This window comes from Pinus tabuliformis, chromosome Q (assembly GCF_031772625.1).
Source record: "Pinus tabuliformis cultivar Carrire ecotype Pingquan chromosome Q, CPIR1, whole genome shotgun sequence".
In the NCBI taxonomy this organism is placed as follows: domain Eukaryota; kingdom Viridiplantae; phylum Streptophyta; class Pinopsida; order Pinales; family Pinaceae; genus Pinus; species Pinus tabuliformis.
Genome location: NC_142296.1, coordinates 661222594 through 661232722, shown reverse-complemented (window position 1 = coordinate 661232722; position 10129 = coordinate 661222594).

Sequence of the window (10129 nt, the reverse complement as noted above, 5' to 3'; positions counted from 1 at the left end):
ACCCTCATGGAGTCATAAATAAGCTAAAGCTCAAGTTCAAATTGGGTCCTTTTATCCATCATCCCGAGCCAGACATTTAGATATTTTCCAACCAATCATAATGGTTGGAAAATAATTTGATAGACATGGAAAATACTATAGTTGATGTGGAGAATACATTAATTGATGTAGAAAAACATATTGATGCAAGTTCCTTTCTGCAGGTTCTAGCCCTAGGAGAACCAATGAATATTCCTCTTGTTTTACAGGCTCCATCAAATGAAGACAAAAATGCAAAGAGAACCAGGGAAGAAGGTTCTAGTTCAGCCATGGAAACCATAGATGAACAATTTGAGATAAGCTACAGGAAGAGGCCCAAGCTTAATCTTGTAACTGAACAAGAAGACACCATTGGAACAGTGGAAATCACTGACACTTATACAATGGTGGAAAGGATAAAAGGCCCAATAACTTCAAGAGAAACATACCAACCCTCTACATCAAACACTCAACTTATTGAGAAACAACTCAGCATTGAGGTCTCTTCATGCACTAGTCTTGTGGATAAAGAGAAAGATATTAAAGATAGGTACAAAGAAATTAAGTTGAGGAATGAAACATTGAAGGATGAGACTTATTCTCAATACTTCAAGCAGACACCTATAAATCAAAGCAGATTAATGTCATCCTTTGACATCAAAATCGGTAAAATGAAGATGACATTCATGCAACCTACAGTCCAGCAGCCAAGATCATCAACAGGCTATATGAAAGTAGATTTTGAGGTTTTGGCTAGGGATGTTCACCCCATTGACAAAATTGAGTTACACAAGTAGGCAGGTGAGATAATCTATTCCACCATGACTACTAAAGCTATGACTGCACAAAAACTTCAAAGTTCATTAGATAATATCACTGCACAATACAAGTTGGAAAAGGCCTCCTCACAGGCTAAGGACAAAAAAATCAAGTCACTGGAATACTTGGTAATTGAGCTTGGGTATAATCTCAGTGATGTCAAAGCTACTGAGAAACTAATAAAGAAGAAGAACGAGGACATTGCTACTTTGAAGAAGTAATTAAAACTACCTCATTCAGAGCATCCACGGACAAAATAGGTCCTTGAAAGCCAAACCCATTGAGAGGAGATGATGGACCTTATTATTCAATTGAATGACCAGTTGAAAGAGATGGAGAAGGAGTTGGACAACCTGATACAGTTAAAACAGGCCAGCGTTGAGACTGCCACTAGCATTGCCATTCCAACAATCACTACAGTAGTACCATCCACCTTGGTAGCTTCATTGGCTCCTATAGCTCCACTGGCTACAACACTACCAGCTGCCACAACATCTACATTAGTAACAGGTTCAACATCCGCAGTAGCCCAGCCAAGCGATGAGGCAAGTAAATTGGTCAAAGCAATGGAGGAAATGTCCATTCAGACCACAGAGATAAATAAGCTTAAAGAAAATATAACAAGTCTAGAGAATGACAATAAGCTTGCACAGATTATGCACAATGAAGAAGTTTAGAAGTCAACTAGGTTGACTGAAAGAATGAAGAGCTTGGAGAAGGAATTAACATTAAGGGAGCCACTTGGCCAAGCTAAAGAATAGTTATGGGCCAATATCATTGACTTTGTCAATGATATTTGGCCATTCATTCAAGTCATCTTTGAACAAAATGACTTAGTCAAAGAGGCTACAAAAGCCATTCAAAGAGTTAAGGCTGAACTGGGAGACATGCCAGAAGAAGCAATTACAATCATCCATTTCCTTAACTCTAAGAAAAATATTTTGCAGGAGCTGGACATACTTGACAGGACTAGAAAAATACTAGAAGTAAAGAAGGTGCTCACCAAAGAGGAATTTGATGATGAACCTTGAGGATAAATTCCAAACCATGCAGCTAGCTATAGACAGGTTCATGGTTAAGTTTGATGCTTTGAGGCAGAAAGGTATACCAAATCCCTTGGTGATAAATGAAAAGTTAATGCCACAGGAAGACTACAGCAAAAGAATCAGAGAGGTGGCAAGGGATCAGGTAAATACTTCCTCTATGAAGAGGATGCCTACTAGAAAGGTTCTATATCAGAAATTTGAGAACCTGTTTTACCTCCAGCATGAGTTAAAACATCTTTTTGTAAATAAACTCACTTTTTCCAAGTACACAGAAGTAGATGAAATTTACAGGAGGATGGTAAATATTCAATTTCCAGATGTAGACACATGGGATAAATTAAATGATTTACTGTAAAAATACACAGTAAAAGTGAAAACAACATAGTGAAAAAAAGTGATAGATCATCGGGATGAAAGAGTATCAGGTGAAAGTGTATCAGTTGAGAAAGGGAAAAGTAAAAAGAATAGTCAGCATGAAGACCAACAACAGGTTAGAGAATAAACAGGAAAAATATCAGAGCATAAAGACAACACAACCAAATAAACGGGGACATCATACAACAGTTGAACATCCATCGCTATCTTCTTGCATGAAGATATTTCTTTCTCCTAGATTAATTCCCAAGACAGCTTGGGATGTTTTGTAAACTATTTTTGTTTAAACACTTCATAATTCAAAGTATTGAGTGTGGATTTCTATACATTTCTATAGTTTTATTGATTTGAAACTTGAGGGTTATTGTACCAATTTTTCAAATCATTAGACTGGACTGAGTAATAAAGAGATTGCATGACATGATTCATGTGTTGAGCTATTACAATGAAGTATTTTATTTTGTCAAATTTTTTATCTTCTTATGTATTTTACAAATTTACATGTTATCTAAAGTGAATGAATTAATTGGAAATTTATTTCAGAATTTGTTTAAGTACACTCTGTCTTGAATAGTTAATCATTTCTATGTTTTCTTGTAATATCTAAATCTAAGAATCCTTAATTTCTCTCCTATCCCGGTTGACCTATTTCACTTCCTTTATTATCCGGCCTAAGGAACCCTTAATTGCTTCTTGGATCTGATTGAAATCAACTTCACAATCCAGCCTTAAGATCTGAAATTACTCAGCTACCTTGCCATGTAGACATTATTTTTAGAACTTGATCCTTTCCTATTTGTCTTGACATTTGACCCCATAGCCCAATGTTAAAATACATCCTTCTATCCATCTAAATCATTGATTCCACCAGCGAATCCAAATCAAAACCCAAGTGCAATCATAACTAGCATAAAATCAAATAACTAAAACAAAGTTAAATTGTAAAGAGAGAGCCCTGTCTAAGTATGAGGAAGGCTAGATCCTAATCTCGAAAGTTGGTTTGTGGTTACCTCTATCATTTATTTCATAACAACTCTAGAGAAATTTTGGAGTGATAACACTTTGAAACACATTGTATTACCTTTCTACCAACTTTACAATGTATGCAATCACATGGTTTTATTATGGTTATGGGCCAATGCGTTGTGAATTGTATGTATTGCCTTGTTGTATCAACATTTTATTGGAGCCTTTATATGGTATCATTGATGTGTTGTCCCCCATTGATCCCCTTTGGTATAATCTTCGATCATAATGCTCATTGTATCCTTTTCCATAGAAATTGTATATTGATTCCATGTTGAAACATTTGAATTATACCCTTCGCAATGCAGTGTAATTGCAAGAATTATGTATTCCAATGTAGTGCCTGTATTTGGAGCATTTGTGTAGTCTCCATCGCAATATAATATTACTATTCGCAACACACGATATATTAACTGAGCATGCAATCACAACATTCCTCTTAAATACAACTTTAAATAGACCATTTAAACACATCATTATTAGTATAAAGGTAGAAATGTGAAGCGTGGGAAACATTCTTGAAAGTTGATATATAAGGCTTTGTAACACAAACGCATACCACTTTTTTGAACCTTAATATTACACCTATTGCACACATTACGTGCATAGTTTTGGTCTTTTCATTTACATAAAATTTATTAGTGTGTTAATAATAATGAATCTCCATTACACATCATGTGCTTAACCAATTCAGTGATGTATTTATCGTACCCTTTAAAAATCCACGCTAGTCAACCTTATTTGAAAACTAGAAACCCTTTCATCGTGTTTCTCTACTACCAACGTGCCTATTCAGTTCCCAGAAAAAAGTCACTCCAGAAATCACAGACATCCCTTGCCTGTCAGCAAGCTTCTTTAGTACTATGATGAAGTTTCTTGCATCACCTCTCTATTTAGGAAACCTTTCTCATTCCTTACCCTTTATTTAATTAATTTTCTTTTACATGCAATTTGGCATTTATTAAGGTGTTTATTGCGTGAGGGAAGAAGAGGGATCCAAACTTATTTTACGCAAAAGATAAGTTTTTTCTTGTTTTACAAAAACGAAAAGATATTATGATTTTGGTGTGTCCACATGTCCTATTTCTACATCACATCTCCAACTGACAAGTGAACAATGGAAGCACACAATAAAATATCAATACTAAACCAAAAAAAAACTTCAAGTTATGGATATAGGCCTTATGAAATAATTACAGTTCCCCACCAATATCAAATCATATTCTCCTTGCCAAGAAAGTAGAAACACATAAAATATATCAAGGAAGAGGTTTCAATACTAGGCTCTACGATAGGCCACCCCTTGGAGAGCCCACCAGAATCACAAAAAACCATCGAATGAAATTACAACATTCTAGATAAGGGAAGTGAATTTGATAAAGGGAGAAAATGGTAGCTCTTCATCAATCATTTATGTACAAAGTTATGAGGAAGATGTAGAGAAAAAGTGTCAAATGAGAAGAAGATGCATAAATCAAGGGAATGAATGTGGGATGAAATGAACTCAACAATGCAAAGGGACTGAGGCTAAATGCAATGCACAAATATATGTCATGCAATTGAATGAAATGGAAAGAAATACATGGAAATGATATAATAAATAGCTATGGAATGCATTCAACTACATGCAAAATAAATTGTAATAGTTAAGGAATGTTGGATAATTAACAACATGCAAGAAATAGATTTAACTACAAAAGTAAACTATCATTCATAAATTATTCTATCGTGTGAACCTTTAAAACTAAACATAAATCCTATTCTAATTTAAGAGAAAATACCGTCTTCATGTGAAATATGATTTTCAATGGAACCATCTAAGTTGTTCCTAAACTGTAAACATAAAAATTTAAGCAATTAATACCAACATGAAAAAATGTGCAAAAACAAATATTTACCTAAATAACTTCCAAAAAAGATATAAGGTCTCACCTACTAGTAGGTAAGTGTTCCATAAAATATTTCTCTAACGAGTCTCCAATTATACCTCGACAGATAGAATGATGAACATAAAAACTCAAAAAACTTCTTAGAATTGTGCATTCATATGTCTTTTCCTCCATAGCAAGCACAAGATAAGATTGAAGCTTCTTATTGGTAATAAATATTGTTAGATAAGACTTCTCTATCCAATCATCGATTAGATAATGATATTCATAATAACTAGCTTGAAAACCTTGCATTCTGGGAAATATGAGATTTCAATCAACACATTCAAGTTATGGAAAGAATATTGTGAGGAAAGCTTACTTTGATTTTGTTTGGAGACCTTGTCAATATCATGAGGACCTCACATAACTATCAACCAGAGTTGATGTGCCTCAACTTTCCAAAAAGTATCTAAACCTTTAGATGGTGAATCATTAAACTTTATGGGCTTGATGGAATCAATAAATGTAAGAAAACAACTATTTCTATATATACTAGTGGGATGATAATTAATTGGGTGACAACTATTGAAGCTAGTATGTCCATCAGATTGGTTAGTTAACCCATAAGATTCTCCATTTTTAAAAGATAGACATGAATAGATTTGAGACATTTCACAGATAGTTTGGATGATAAAATATTCCTACTCCAATGTTGGATATTGGAAATCAGGTAAAATATGACCTAAGAATCCATTAGTTTATTTCTCAGAATGTAACAAACCATCACCTTATATCTGATTACAAACTAGAACAACAACATGCAAATCTTTGGAACTCAAAACTATTGTTGATATTGGATCATATTTAATTTTCATCTCAACTTGAGGTATTAATATATTAGCATGTAAGTTTTGCTTCACAAAATAATTTGAATCTCCACTAACAGTCAAGAGAATATCTTGTGCTAAAACAAAAATAATTAGCTTCACAACATGTGCAAGAGATAATGAGAAGCATATTTTTCATGAAAGCATTTAAGTGAACAAAGTCTTCAAAGTGATGAGCACTCCTACCTTGATGATCAAAATGACAAGCCTTGAAACTATGTGCATCCCTCAAAGATATTCATTCCAACCCTAGATTCAATATAAGAGGGATGAAAGGTTTCTTGCATTAAGAATAATTAACCAAAAGATATTCTTTAATCCAATCAAAGGATCTAGCTTGGAAATTATAAAAACTAACCCGCAACCACAAAAAGTGTTTCATGAATGATCTTGCATCCATTGAGAGGATGCTAAGAAAGGAATCTTGTGAGGAAAACTTGATTTGACTTAGTTTAGGGATCCTATCAGGACAATGAGAACCTTACATAATCATTAGCAAAAGATGAAGTTCCTCAACTTCCCGAGAATTCCCCAAACCTTTGAATGTTGAATGATCAAAATTGAAGGGCTTGGTCATATCAACAACAACATGAAGATAATCATCATCAACTATTTCAACAATTTCACTATTAAATAGATAACAATTGTTAGAATCACTGATTTGATTATATGCTTCAATATCACCAAATTGTTTTTCCAAATGGTAAGATTCTTTGGATCTTATATCTAAAGGATTATAGATGAGAAGGATTTCATGAACAACCAGAGCTAAAGAGTAGACTCCATCTAATGTTGGTGATTGCAAGCCATAAAGTGGATGCTCAATAATTGCATTTTTTTTGTTCTTTTGGAGATGAAACCTTGTCACCTTGTGTCATCTTAAAATGTAATCTATCTGATTGTGAATTTGGAGGATTTATAATATTTTCAACATCTAGAGATTCATTATACACATCATGACACAAGAGGTCCTGAGTATGAAAAGAATAAAATCAATTCTCAAAATAAATTCTTCTATGATTGAATCAAATTCTAGATTTAAACTTTGCAAGTCTAAATCCCATTGAGAAGTCAAGAAATCAATGTACATGGATAATCATCATAATGTATATCAATGGGGATATTGTTACTAGGACGATGACTACCAAAGAATTGGGTTTGATTAAGTACTTTGGTTTCACTTGACTCTTTACTGAAAACCCTAGATTTTCCATTACCCATTAGTGTAGAAACATTAACCGAGGTGTTATCTTGAACTACCTAAGAAAGGCAAGCATTGTCTTGACATAGTAGGATTTGGAAGATCAAAGATAGATGAGATATGTTTTCATCCTTTTTCTCCTCTATATGTGGGTTGTTACCACCTTGTACCTAATCACTATTTGACCTAATACATTGATAATGAAAAGTATTTGAAGAAACTGTTGGTGGAGTAGATTGATCAAGTGAATCGAGGTACAAGGAGTCATGAGGCGTGAATGATAAAGGATGAAGACATCCATTGAAGAGAAAATAATGGAAATTAAATTTGACTCAAAGACTTATATTGTTCTCAATAATTTCATTTAGAGAAGTCAATAAATCATCATTCACATCATGCTTCATGAAACTATCTGAAAATTTAGTGTCATTTTGGACAAGGTCTCTGTCATTGCAAGCAGATAGCAATGGGAGTATAACATGAAAATATTCATGAAAAACTTTTGGATGATGATCAATAGGATTAGGTTGAATATCATGAATAGGGAGAAGTGATTCAACTATTTTATTTTCATATTGCCCCACCTTTGAGGACAGTAGAACATGTTCCACCATAGGACAACTCTGCTCCCTTTTATCCAAGACATCTTCATTACCCATATTATTGATAACATAAATTTCAATATCGATGCAAGAGACCACTTCCTTTGGTAATGAAATTGGAGGAGGATGGGGGATATTCGGGGTAACAATTTATGCCTCTAATAGTTGAGGTACCTCATGACTCAGAAAAGTTGGAAAAACAAGATTCAAGATAAGATTTGGATGATTTAGGATTTGAAGATTAATATAATCATTGGAAAAATGATTACTAATATTCATTTCAGATTCAAATTGTTTTAGATAGTTGCAAACCAAACACTGAAACCTTCTATCTAAGAAATCCCAGTCCACATGTCTTTAAGGAAATTCATAACAAAGATGTAGGAATATATCAACAAAATATTCCAAAGATTCATTAGGTTTTACTATAAGCTCATTGATAATTTTATACACTCTTTGAAAATCATACATGTCAAAATATTCTTGGAGATCCTTAACGAGATGCTTGAAAAAATGAATAAATGCAACTACTAAATTTTTTCACCATTCCTTAACATGACCTTCGTTGAATATGAAATGGCTTCTTTAAGCCAGCTGATAAACCAACATAATTATGAAGAAAAACACATAAAAAAAAAAATTAACAAATAAAACACAGTCACTGTGTGAGCTCAAACCTGCTGTAAATCTCATATTAAATTAAACCATTAACTACATTGTTATATACTAAAATTATTACTAATATGATTATCAATCAACTATAAAACAAATCTACTGACACTACCAATATTATGAAAGCTAATTTTGAGCACTAACCACCCTAATAATTTGTTGCCCTAATTTTGCACAGAGAACACAAAATCGCTGACTAATTTGTCAACAATTTACATAACAATATTAAGCATTATTCCCAATGCTCTCCCTTAATGATTAATCAGGATTTACTATCTTATGTCGTAGTGAAAAAAACTGAGCTTTTGCAACTGCTTTGGTGAAGATATCTACTAGTTGATCTTGAGTATTTATATGCTTCAATTCAATATCCTTCTTCTGCACCAAATCTCAAATGAAGTGATATTTCATGTCAAAATGCTTTGTCCTACTGTGATGAACTAGATTCTTTGCTAACTTGATGGCACTTACATTATCACAATAAATCATTGTAGGTTGAATTTGTTTTTCTCCAATTTCTTCCAAAAAAAATTTGAGCCAAAGAGCTTGTGTAACTGTTGAGATAATTGCAACATACTCTGCTTCTATGGATGAGAGGGCAACAATGCTTTGTTTTTTTTATCTCCATGTAATCAAACCAGAACCAAAAGAGAAACAATTTCTAGATGTGGAATTACAGTCATCAATACTACCTCCCCAATCTGAATCACTAAATCCAACAAGATTGAACTTTTCATAAGAGTAGTAATGAATACCAAAATTTAGAGTGCCTTTCGAATGCCTTAAAATCCTCTTGGTTGCCTTCATATGTATTTCGGATGGATTTGTCATATACCTTGAAACAAGTGAAACTGAATATGTAATATCAGGCCTTGTGTGTGTTAGAAATATCAGGTTGCCCACAATACTTCTATAAGTTTTCTCATCATCTAAATCAACACCATCATCTCTACATAACAAATCTCCATGAGCACTTGGAGTAGGGGATTGATTACAATCAAAAATATCAAATTTATTTAGCATATCTTGTGCATACTTTGTCTGACAAATGAAAATTCCATGCTTACTTTGATAAACCTCCATTCCTAGAAAATATTTCATGATGCCTAGATCTTTCATCTCAAATTCATTCATCATAGCAACTTTGAATTTGTCATTCATCTTAGAACTACTATCCATATACAATAGATCATCAACATACAAACTTATGATTAGAATATCAATACCCTCTTGTTTGTAGTAAAGGGTAGGATCACTCTTACTTCTTTGGAAGCCATTTTCCTAAAAGTATCCATGAATCCTAGCATACCACGCTCCTAGTGCTTGCTTGACACCATACAAAGTCTTCTTCAACTTGTAGACATTATTCTCCTTTCCCTCCACTTCAAAACCTTGTGGCTGCTCCACATATACTTCCTCTTCTAAGTACCCATTCAAGTAGGCGCTTTTCACGTCCATATGATGTATGCTCCAATTTCTATGAGCTGCTAGTGAAATCAACATTCTAATGGTCTCCTATCTTGCTACTGGTGCAAATGTCTCTTCATAATCAACTCCATATTTCTATGTGAATCCTTTAGCAACTAATATTGCTTTGTGTCTTTCAACACTC